The following is a 12,384-nucleotide window of genomic DNA, read 5'->3' on the forward strand; positions in this document are numbered from 1 at the left end:
TAGCTCTGCTATACCCACAAAGTCAAGTCCAGATTTCTTTGTTCTCTCTCATTTTTATAGGCCTCTTATCACCATGTCATTTTCTTAAAAGAAAAAAATTGGCCAGGCAAGGTGGCTCATGCCTATAATCCCAGGACTTTGGGAGGCTGATGCAGGCGGATCACCTGAGATCGGGAGTTCGAGACCAGCCTGACCAACATGGAGAAACCCCATCTCTACTAAATATACAAAAAATTAGCCAGGCATGGTGGTGCATGCCTGTAATCCCAGCTACTTGGGAGGCTGAGGCAGGAGAATCGCTTGAACCTGGGAGGTGGAGGTTGCGGTGAGCCGAGATCGCACCATTGCGCTCCAGCCTGGGCAACAAGAGCAAAACTCCATCTCAAAAAAAAAAAAAGAAAAGAAAAAAATAGAGACAGGGTCTCACTATGTTGCCCAGGCTGGTCTCGAACTCCTGGGCTCAGGCAGTCCTCTCCACTCATCCTCTCAAAGTGCTGGGATTACAGGCGTGAGCCACCATGCCTGGCCACTTATCACCATGTCTTGTACTAGACCCAGCCAACATAAGTAGTAGCTTTCAGCAGCTGGGCACACTGCTCCCAGGATCCAACTAGACAGAGGTTTGATTTAGCAACAGCAGGGCCAACTTAAAATATTCCTGTTCCCCTGAAAGTTTTGCCCTTGGTCTCCACTGAAGACGGTATTCTTTCCCACTTCCTTTTCTGAACTGCTCAGCAGAACTGGTAGGAGAAAAATCATAGGAGTAAGAAAGATCCAGTGCCAAGATCCCCTGGACACAAAAGTCACATTTCGGCAAAAATCCAGCTGGGGCTGTAATCAGAAACCGGAATTTCCACTAACTTCTAGGACTTCAGGAAATCAACTCCTTCTCTGATCTAGCTGTGTGGTTAAAATTAGCTGGAGGTCCCCAGTGTTCTAGGAAAGCCCCTACAAACACTGAATGTACCAGCTGCACCCTGTTCTACTAGGACACCCTCCAGGCTGTGGTTACTGGAAGTGGATTAAGAAGGTGATAAAAAGGTGAAACAGGGGCTCTGAGTGGGTGAGGCGCTTGGAGACACAGAAGCCGGGATTCAGATGGGGGTGGGTGGGGGACGCCGCAGGTGGGACCATTTGAGGGGAGGCCATGGGGCCTGAAGGGCATCTGTCAGGCGCTCCTGCACGGATGGCAACAGTAGTTTTAGGGTAGGGCAGCATGGGCCCTGAGCGTATCTTCCCCAATCCGACTGAGGAACTGGGGCCACATCAGGGCCCTTCAGAAGGCACTGGGGATTGGAGCAGTGAGGAGCCTGAGGAAGAACAGGAGGAAACGGGGTTGGGCCCAGCTAGCTACTCCTACCAGCCCCTGAACCAAGATCCTGAACAAAAGGAGGTGGAGCTGGCACCAGTTGGGGATGGAGATGTAGTTGCTGACATCCAGGATTGAATCCAGGCCCTGGGGCTTCATTTGCCAGACTCACCATTAGAGAGTGAAGATGAAGATGAGGAAGGAGCTACAGCGCTGAACAACCACAGTGCTATTCCCATGGACCCAGAACATGTAGAGCTGGTGAAAAGGACAATGGCTGGAGTAAGCCTGCCTGCACCAGGGGTTCCGGCCTGGGCTTGGGAGATATCAGATGCCCAGTGGGAAGATGTGGTACAGAAAGTCCTCCAAGCCTGGCAGGCATCCACTGCCTGGAAGTGACCACAGTGAGAGCCGCCTTATCTTCCTAAATTCCAGGCCAGAACCAGCACAGGACTGAACACATCCCTGGTTGTAATGTCCATTTCCATCTTCCCCATCATCCTTTCCACATCAAGGCACATCGGGCTTCTCAGAGACCCACTTTATTCAGTTCTGTACATATGGGGACATAAGCCCAAGCCCAACCCACCTTAGCATGTATTACTGTGGAGAATAAAGCACCATATGTACACAGCCCAAAAAAAAAAAAAAAAGTGAAACAAGTGCCTGTAGTCCTAGCTACTCAGGAGGCTGACGCAGGAGGATCACTTAAGCCCAGGAGTTTGAGGCCAGCCTGGGCAGCATAGTGAGATCCTATCTCTAAATAAATAAATAACTTTTTTTTTTTTTTTTTTGAGACAGATTCTCACTCTGTCACCCAGGCTGGAGTGCAGTGGTGCAAACCCAACTCACTGCAACCTCTACCTCCCGGGTTCAAGCGATTCTCCTGCCTCAGCCTCCCGAGTAGCTGGGATTATAGGTATGCCACCATGCCTGGCTAATTTTGTATTTTTTCTTTTTTTTAGTACAGACAGGGTTTCACCATGTTAGCCAGGCTGGTCTCGAACTCCTGACCTCAGGTGATCCACCTACCTCAGCCTTCAAAGTGCTTTAATCCCTCAAAGTGCTGGGATTACAGGTGTGAGCTACCATGCCCAACCAAATCTTATTTTTTATAAAGTGAAACAACTTTGACTACATCTTGTTCTCATCTTTGCCTACTAAATCCTCTAGGTTCCCCCAACATATCATCCAAAAAGACTATGGACTTCAAAGAGATTATGAAGAGAGGCTCAGGCGTCAGACTGCTTGGGTTTGAACTGCAGGCCTGCAACTTTCTACCTAGGTGATCTTGGGCAAGACACTTAATAATATCTCCAAGCATCAGTTTCCCCATCTATAAAAAGAGGTTAATAATAGTTATTGACTTCATGATGTTGTTGTGAGGACTCTGTGAGAAAAAAGCAACTAAAAGCATTCCTGACGTAAGTGGGGTGTGGTGGTACACGCCTGCATTTCCCAGCCACTCAGGAGCCTAGGTGGGAGGATCACTTGGCCCAGAAGTTTGAGACTGCAGTGAGCTATGAGTGTGCCACTGCACTCCAGCCTGGGTGGATAATAAATAAGTAATAAAATTAAAATCCTGATATATAGTAAATGCTTAATATGTGTTAGCTATTATTCATGATTCCTCCATGGAGCAAATCTGACAATCTAGAGGGTGTATTAAAAAATTGAACAACTTTCTCCTGAATGTTGACTGGATAAACACTGAAATGAAGGCAGAAATAAAGATGTTCTTCGAAACCAACGAGAATGAAGACACCACATACCAGAATCTCTGGGACACATTTAAAGCAGTCTCTAGAGGAAAATATATAGCAATAAGTGCCCACATGAGAAGAAAGGAGAGAACTAAAATTGACACCCTATCATCAAAATTGAAAGAGCTAGAGGAGCAAGATCAAAAAAACTCAAAACCTAGCAGAAGACAAGAAATAACTAAGATCAAAGCAGAAATGAAGGAGATAGAGACACGAAAAACCCTACAAAAAATCAATAAATCCAGGAGCTGGTTTTTTGAAAAGATCAACAAAATAGACAGACCACTAGTCAAACTAATAAAAAAGAAAAGAGAGAATAACCAAATAGATGCAATAAAAAATGATAAAGGGGATATCACCACAGATGCCACAGAAATTCAAACCATCATCAGAGATTATTACAAACAACTCTATGCACATAAATTAGAAAACCTGGAAGAAATGGATAAATTCCTGGACAGTAGTCTCCTCCCATGCATAAACCAGGAAGAAGTCGAAACCCTGAATAGACCAATAACAAGGTCTGAAGTCGAGGCAGCAATTAAGAGCCTACCACCCAAAAAAAGCCCAGGCCCAGATGGTCTCACAGCCGAATTCTACCAGACATACAAAGAGGAACTGGTACCATTCCTACTGAAACTATTCCAAATAATCCAAAAAGAGGGAATCCTTCCCAAATCATTTTATGAGACCAACATCATCCTAATACCAAAACCTGGCAGAGACTCAACAAGAAAAGAAAACTACAGGCCAATATCCATGATGAACATAGATGCAAAAATCTTCAATAAAATACTGGCAAGCCGATTACAACAGCACATCAAAAAGCTTATCCACCATGATCAAGTAGGATTCATCCTGGGGATGCAAGGCTGGTTCAATATACGCAAGTCTATAAATGTAATTCACCACATAAACAGAACCAAAGACAAAAACCACATGATTATCTCAATTGATGCAGAGAAGGCCTTCGACAAAATTCAACAGCCCTTTATGCTAAAAACCCTCAATAAACTAGGTATCGATGGAACGTATCTCAAAATAATAAAAGCTATTTATGACAAACCGACAGCCAATATCATACTGAATGGGCAAAAACTGGAAGCATTCCCTTTGAAATCTGGCACTAGACAAGGATGCCCTCTCTCACCACTCCTATTCAAAATAGTACTGGAAGTTCTAGCCAGAGCAATCAGGCAAGAAAAAGAAATAAAGGGTATTCAATTAGGAAAGGAGGAAGTCAAATTGTCTCTATTTGCAGACGACATGATTGTATATCTAGAAGACCCTATCACCTCAGTCCAAAATCTCCTGAAACTGATAAGCAACTTCAGCAAAGTCTCAGGATACAAAATCAATGTGCAAAAATCACAAGCATTCCTATACACCAATAACAGACTTAAAGAGAGCCAAATCAAGAACGAACTGCCATTCACAATTGCTACAAAGAGAATAAAATACCTAGGAATACAACTAACAAGGAACGTAAAGGACCTCTTCAAGGAGAACTACAAATCACTGCTCAACGAAATAAGAGAGGACACAAACAGATGGAGAAACATTCCATGTTCATGGTTAGGAAGAATTAATATCGTGAAAATGGCCATACTGCCCAAAGTAATTTACAGATTCAACGCTATCCCCATCAAGCTACCAATGACCTTCCTCACAGAACTGGAAAAAACCACCTTAAACTTCATATGGAACCAAAAGAGAGCCCGCATAGCCAAGTCAATTCTAAGCAAAAAGAACAAAGCAGGAGGCATCACACTACCGGACTTCAAACTATACTACAAGGCTACAGTAATCAAAACAGCATGGTACTGGTACCAAAACAGAGATATAGACCAATGGAACAGAACAGAGATGTCGGAGGCGACACAACATATCTACAACCACCTGATCTTTGACAAACCTGAAAAAAACAATCAATGGGGAAAGGATTCCATGTTCAATAAGTGGTGTTGGGAAAACTGGCTAGCCATATGCAGAAAGCAGAAACTGGACCCCTTCCTGACACCTTACACTAAAATTGACTCCAGATGGATTAAAGACTTAAACATAAGACGTAACACCATAAAAACACTAGAAGGAAACCTAGGCAAAACCATTCAGGACATAGGCGTAGGCAAGGACTTCATGACCAAAACACCAAAAGCATTGGCAACAAAAGCCAAAATAGACAAATGGGACCTAATCAAACTCCACAGCTTTTGCACGGCAAAAGAAACAGTCAATAGAGTGAATCGGCAACCAACAGAATGGGAAAAAATTTTTGCAGCCTACCCGTCTGACAAAGGGCTGATATCCAGAATTTACAATGAACTAAAAAAGATTTACAAGAAAAAAACAAACAAGCCCATTCAAAAATGGGCAAAGGATATGAACAGATACTTTACAAAAGAAGACATACATGAGGCCAACAAACATATGAAAAAATGCTCATCATCACTGGTCATTAGAGAAATGCAAATCAAAACTACATTGAGATACCATCTCATGCCAGTTAGAATGGCGATCATTAAAAAATCTGGAGACAACAGATGCTGGAGAGGATGTGGAGAAATAGGAACACTTTTACACTGTTGGTGGGAGTGTAAATTAGTTCAACCACTGTGGAAAACAGTGTGGCGATTCCTCAAGGACCTAGAAATAGAAATTCCATTTGACCCAGCAATCCCATTACTGGGCATATATCCAAAGGATTATAAATCGTTCTACTATAAGGACACATGCACACGAATGTTCATTGCAGCACAGTTTACAATAGCAAAGACCTGGAACCAGCCCAAATGCCCATCGATGATAGACTGGACAGGAAAAATGTGGCACATATACACCATGGAATATTATGCAGCCATTAAAAAGGAGGAGTTCACATCCTTCGTAGGGACATGGATGAACCTGGAAAACATCATTCTCAGCAAACTGACACAAGAACACAAAATCAAACACCACATGTTCTCACTCATAGGCGGGTGTTGAACAAGGAGAACACATGGACACAGGGAGGGGAGCACTATACACGGGGGTCTGTTGGGGGGGAGGGGGGATAGTGGGGGGGTGGGGAGTTGGGGAGGGATAGCATGGGGAGAAATGCCAGATATAGGTGAAGGGGAGGGAGGCAGCAAATCATACTGCCAGGTGTGCACCTGTGCAACAACCTTGCATGTTATTCACATGTACCCCAAAACCTAAAATGCAATAAAAAAAAAAAAAAAAAAAAAAAACCAAGGCCAGACACAGTGGCTCATGCCCATAATCCCAGCACTTTGGGAGGCGCAGGTGGCTAGGTCACCAGAGGTCAGGAGTTCGAGACCAGCCTGGCCAACATGGTAAAACCCTATCTCTACTAAAAATACAAAAATTAGCCAGGCATGGTGGTGTGTGCCTGTAATCCCAGCTACTCGGGAGGCTGAGGCAGGAGAATCGTTTGAACCTAGGAGGTGGAGGTTGCGGTGAACCAAGATCGTGCCACTGTACTCCAGCCTGGGCAACAGAGCAAGACTCCATCTCAAAAAAAACAGAACAAAAACCAACCAACAAACAAAATACCCTCCTAAATCCAAAACCAGTACAGTCCCATATATTTCTAAGATTGAGCTCAAAGGAGGGTATCAGGCATTATACTCATGAAGAATAGAATTCCCTTCTATATCTGGCAGAGCTGCCATTGTTCCTCAAGGCCCAAATCTGGTCTAGGTGATTACCCTACACTTTTAAAATGCAAATTCTACTTCTTTCTGCAAATGTGAGCTTTGCAACCCATGGCCTAGGCATGGGGAGCAAAGGTATTCTAAGGCCTTTTGCTTGGGCTCAGGCCCTGCTAAATGCTATTACCTTCCCTTGAGTTGTTACTGTGCTATGGATAATGTGTTAGCATCTGAAGGCGAGAACCCTGGACTTTGATGTATCTTCTGAGATGCCTTTGGCACTATCAGTAAGTTGCCAGTTAGGACTGTGTATGTGATATGGTTTACTCATATTTGGAACCCTGAAAACGGGCAAATGACTGGTAATTGCCCCTAAAACTAGCTGCTTCCTCCTCTCAACTAAACACATTTTATGTTACCTATGAACACCATCAAGATCATGCCAAACAGAACTGAAATCAACTGAGAATTGACTTCAGAATCCTTGACTTGAGAATCCTCAACCAATCAAGAAGTCACTGTTGTGAAGGGCAATTCACTCCTTGGTAAGTTATGGACATAGTTTTCTCCAGGAAATTTTTGCAATAATAGCAATACAAGAGTCCAATGCAGAAATACAGATTCTAAAGAAAAGAAATTAAGATATTTCAGGTACGGTGGCTCACGTCTATAATCTCAGCACTTTGGGAGGCCGAGGCAGGCGGATCACAAGGACAGGAGTTTGTGACTAGCCTGACAAACATAGTGAAACCGCATGTCTACTAAAAATACAAGAAATTAGCTGGGCATAGCGGCACACATCTGTAACCCCAGCTACTCTGTAGGCTGAGGCAGCAGAATCGCTTGAACCCATGAGGCGAAGGTTGCAGTGAGCCAAGATTGTGCCACTGCACTCCAGCCTAGGAGACAAAGCGAGACTCCATCTCGGGAAAAAAAAAAAAGAAAAGAAAAGAAAAAAGAAAATTCAACTTACACTGGAATTACATCAAAAACCAACATGAATTAAATTGCCGGAGGGAAAGGAGCTCTGAGATTTTAGTGAGAACAGGATGCCCTCTGCTGGACATTACAGAAGTATTTATTTATTTATTTATTTATTTATTTATTTATTTTTGAGACGGAATTTCGCTCTTCTTACCCAGGCTGGTGTGCAATGGCGCGATCTCCGCTCACCGCAACCTCCGCCTCCCGGATTCAAGCAATTCTCCTGCCTCAGCCTCCTGAGTAGCTGGGACTACAGGCATGCGCCAACATGCCCGGCTAATTTTTTTTTTTTTTTTGTATTTTTAGTAGAGACGGGGTTTCACCATGTTGACCAGGATGGTCTCGATCTTTTGACCTCGTGATCCACCCGCCTCGGCCTCCCAAAGTGCTGGGATTACAGGCGTGAGCCACCGCGCCCGGCCCAGAAGTCTTATAAAGGCCTGGCAGACAAGGTGTCCTTCCGCTGTCAGAGAGAGTGATACTTGGGAGTAAAACAAAAACAAAACAAGAAAACGTGGCAATAAATTTATACGTTGGTGCTGTTTTCTAGAATATTTCCAGTAATCACAGACTACAAGAACACAAATACAAAAAAAGACACAACAAAAGGGGTGAGTTTTAAAGAATCCATAAGATTCTTTTATACATGTAGCACTGAAAAAACAGCCTTCTTTTCTACATACCTCCACAAATATTTCACTGGCAAGGAAAAAAAAATGGGAGCACATTACAGGAAATACCTTAGAGACATAGTGTTAACAGGGAGACAGGAGAGAGGAGAGACCAACTCCTGAATGGTACATGGTGTCTTGTTGTTGGTTGAGTGAACACATTTCAGGTCATTTCTCTCAAAATGAGATTAACCTTTGCTCTCATGTCTGAGGGCAGTAGCAGCAGCTCCAGAGCTCTCTCTGCAAAGACCAGAGGCAGACTAACAAAGGTAAAATAGGGTCTTTACTGTGCTTCTCTCAAATAAACAGAGCTAATTATATTATTATTAATTAATTAATTAATTAATTTTCAGGAGAAGAAGTCTCGCTCTGTCACCAGGCTGGAGTACAGTGGCGCAATCTCCGCTCACTGCAACCTCCGTCTCCTGGGTTCAAGCAATTCTCCTGCCTCAGCCTCCCAAGTAGCTGGGACTACAGGTGAGCACCACCGTGCCTGGCTAATTTTTGTATTTTTAGTAGAGACCAGGTTTCACCATTTTGGCCAAGATGGTCTTGATCTCTTGACCTCGTGATCTGCCTGCCTCAGCCTCCCAAAGTGCTGGGAGTACAAGTGTGAGCCACCACACCTGGCCCCAGTGTAAAAACCACCACTTTAAAACCGAACAAAGTAGGCTCCCCCAGTGTGTTGAGTAGAAGAGCTTAATACTCACACAATTTTTTTTCCCCATTGTCCTACTCAAGGCAGCCATAGTTCCTTACCTGAGCGGGCCAAGTAATGTCAAGCAATAAGGTTGAATTTGAAGGCCAGGCAGTCTTCCTGAAGGGCAGGTTGGCCTGCCCAAGCTCTTTCCTACCACCTGAACAATCATTCAATCACATGGCACTGAATAGGTCTGCACTTGCCAAAATTATAGTCATTTTAGTCTTTTACCAGATGAGTTGTCATTCAGTGTACTAAGATGAGAGGATCAATGGGAAAAGAACTACAGTTAACTATTAACATCCATTAGCGTGCTTCAGTATCATATTAGTTAATTGTTTCCCAGAAAGCAGCTGCCCAGGGGGAATGGGAGAGAGGGCAGGTAAGGCTTGATGGGCTGGAATAGACAGAGAAATGGGTCTGTGGTGACCTAGATGAAGGCCTGGGTAACCAGGAGTCTCAATTAGAAAAGGACACCAAACATTTTGCCTGCTTAATTACCTTTGATGTTTTGGTGTGATTGTTGGTCTCTCAGTCTTTATCCAGAGCAGTGGTGTTCAACTCTAGCTACCTATTAGCTAAATCACCTAGAGAGTTTTTAAAAAACATAATGATGGCTGGGCGCGGTGGCTGATGCCTGTGATCCCAGCACCTTGGGAGGCTGAGTTGGGCGGATCATGAGGTCAGGAGTTCAAGACCAGCCTGGTCAACATGGTGAAACCCCGTCTCTACTAAAAATACAAAAATTAGCCAGGTGTGGTGGCATGTGCCTGTACTCTCAGCTACTCATGTGAGGCTCCCGCTTAAACCCGGGAGGTAGAGGTTGCAGTGAGCCAAGACAGTGCCACTGCACTCCAGGCTGGGCACCAGAGTAAGACTCCATCTAAAACAAAACAAAACAAATCCATAATGATGCCTGGGCTGACCCCTGACCGCACACTCAGAATTCCTGGGTGGTCAACCAGATAGTGGCAAATTTTTAAATGATCCCCAGGTTTTGTTTCTGTAGCTCCATTGGAGAACTGCTGCTTCACAGGTCACAACTTCTTCAGCATAGGGTACTAAGCTGTTGAAGCAGCTAACCAACCAACCAAAAACACATGCCCTTCTCATTTGGCAACTTGGGATTCCCGAGTTAAAATCATCAGTCAAAGGTGAAGAGCACCACTTGCCAAATACAGTTTGTGCAGGAGGTCACAAGAACTCTTATAAGGCAAGTAGGTCTGAAATCCATGGCTGAAGGTCTGCAAAAAACCCTTATCAGAGGAAGTTTGTCATAAATCGCCTGATCTTTTGGCTATTGGGACCACCAAGAAGTTGCCTCATTTATATATTTTTCTTGCTTTTAATTATATATGTATATTTTTGAAATATAGAGGCAGGGTCTAGCTTTGTTGCCCAGGCTGGTTTTGAACTCCTAGCCTCAAACAATCCTCCCACCTCAGCCTTCCAAAGTGCTGAGATTACAGGTGTCAGCCACCTCATCCAGCCAACTTACGTACTTTCATCTCTAGGCATGTAATCACAGAACAAGCCCAGAAACCAGAGGCAAAACCAAAAACAAACAAAAAGCCCTACCACCTAAAGTATTTTATAATGAGGATTCACGAAAAAAAAAAAAAAAAAAGGTTGGGGGGAAGCTCATACTCAGGCAAAATGTTATTTAAACCCAACTGCTAATTTTAACACAGACTATTTATTCTACCAACTTACAACTGGAAATTCCCAGTTTTTCCTTGTCACTACAATTCCATAATCTCACATCCCTAATCTAAATTTCCCTCATTTAATTTCTCAAATGTGTTGGTTATCATTTGTTTAAATGTCAGTTCTATGCTGAATCCACAGCTGAAGACAGAGCCAAAACAGCTTTCAGTTTTAAAATATCCCTTGCTACTTAATATTATTCAATCTAATGTACTGCTACAGTTATCTTCCAGTCAGACTTCCTTTTCCTAGCAGGACATGTAGCTACATGTCCAGAGCACCTCCTCACACCTGGAACTTGTTCAGGACACACTCAAACTTGTTCAGAAGGTCTCCAGGGCTAGGTCTGACTCTCCAAAAGCAAGTCACAATAGGAATATTCAATAAAGGTACCCTCTCTCTCTTTTCAGAAGCTACCCTGTGGAATCTGCTTTTGTGCAGAAGCCCTTGTATTTCAGGAGAATTGACAAAATATACACATTCACATCTTCCAAACTGCCCCTTTTGAGTACTACAGGCAGGATTTATGATTTGCCATATTTTCTTTTCTTTTTTTCTCTTTTTCTTTCTTTCTTTTTTTTTTTTTTTTGAGACAGAGTCTGTTCTGTCGCTCAGTCTGGAGTGCAGTAGTGTGATCTCAGCTCACTGCAACTTCCACCTACTGAGTTCAAGTGATTCTCCTGCCTCAGCCTCCTTAGTAGCTGGGATTACAGGTGCCCGCCACCACATCTGGCTAATTTTTGTATTTTTAGTAGAGATGCGAGTTTCACCATGTTAGGCTGTTCTCAAACTCTTGACCTCAAGTGATCTGCCTGCCTCAGCCTTCCAAAGTGCTGGAATTACAAGCATGAGCTGTGTCCGACCAACTTGCCATATTTTCTAAGGTCTAATCCTTGCCAAGTTGAGAGCAACAGTTTGTACATTAGTCCCATGTCTCTTTTTGCTTTTCTTTTTTCATTGTCAATGAACATGTATAGGACCAAAATGTTCAGGGAACCATGTTGACATACATAGGAGTGTGATGTGGTCTTTGCCCCTCGCATGCCAACAATGTCCCTAGCAGGCAGGTTTGCATGGTTTATATGTTAAGGTTCTATGCCATTAGTAAGGACACTGGGTAGTCAAGAAGGCTCTGAAAATAAAGTAACCAAAGGGTCTGAAGTCTAGAAAACCTTCTTAGAAAAATGAGACTCAGCCCTAAAAGTAAAAGTAACAAACACAGAGAAAGATGACATTCTAGAGAAGGGAAAAGAAATTAAGGTTTGGACTTCTCCTGGAATTACACTACTAAAAGCATCCTTTCCTCAAACAATTTGGAAGAAATATAAAAAACCAAGTCAAGGCCACCTGGGGTTCTATGGGAAGAAGAATGATAACCAATGGCACAAAACCAGATAGCTGCTAGAAGTTATAGGGTATAAAGTGTATGGCATAGCAAGAACATTAGCAATTCATTTACAAAAAAAAAAAAAAAAATTCCAGCTGGGTGCAGTGGTGCATGCCTGTAGTCTTAGCTAATCAAGAGGTTGAGCAGGACTGTATGTTGTTCAAGGCTACCCTGAACAATGTAACAGATGCCATTTCTAAAATATAAAAA

At 43.3% G+C, this 12,384-nt stretch overlaps 1 pseudogene; it reads left to right on the top strand.

Moving 5' to 3' along the window:
- The first annotated feature begins 1,147 nt into the window (after positions 1-1,147).
- Positions 1,148-1,879, top strand: LOC105729628 (male-enhanced antigen 1-like; annotated as a pseudogene).
- Positions 1,880-12,384: the final 10,505 nt, after the last annotated feature.

The sequence above is a fragment of the Aotus nancymaae genome, unplaced genomic scaffold, assembly GCF_030222135.1.
Source record: "Aotus nancymaae isolate 86718 unplaced genomic scaffold, 86718_ANA_hifiasm-v0.15.2.pri h1tg000012l, whole genome shotgun sequence".
NCBI classification, from domain to species: Eukaryota; Metazoa; Chordata; class Mammalia; order Primates; family Aotidae; genus Aotus; species Aotus nancymaae.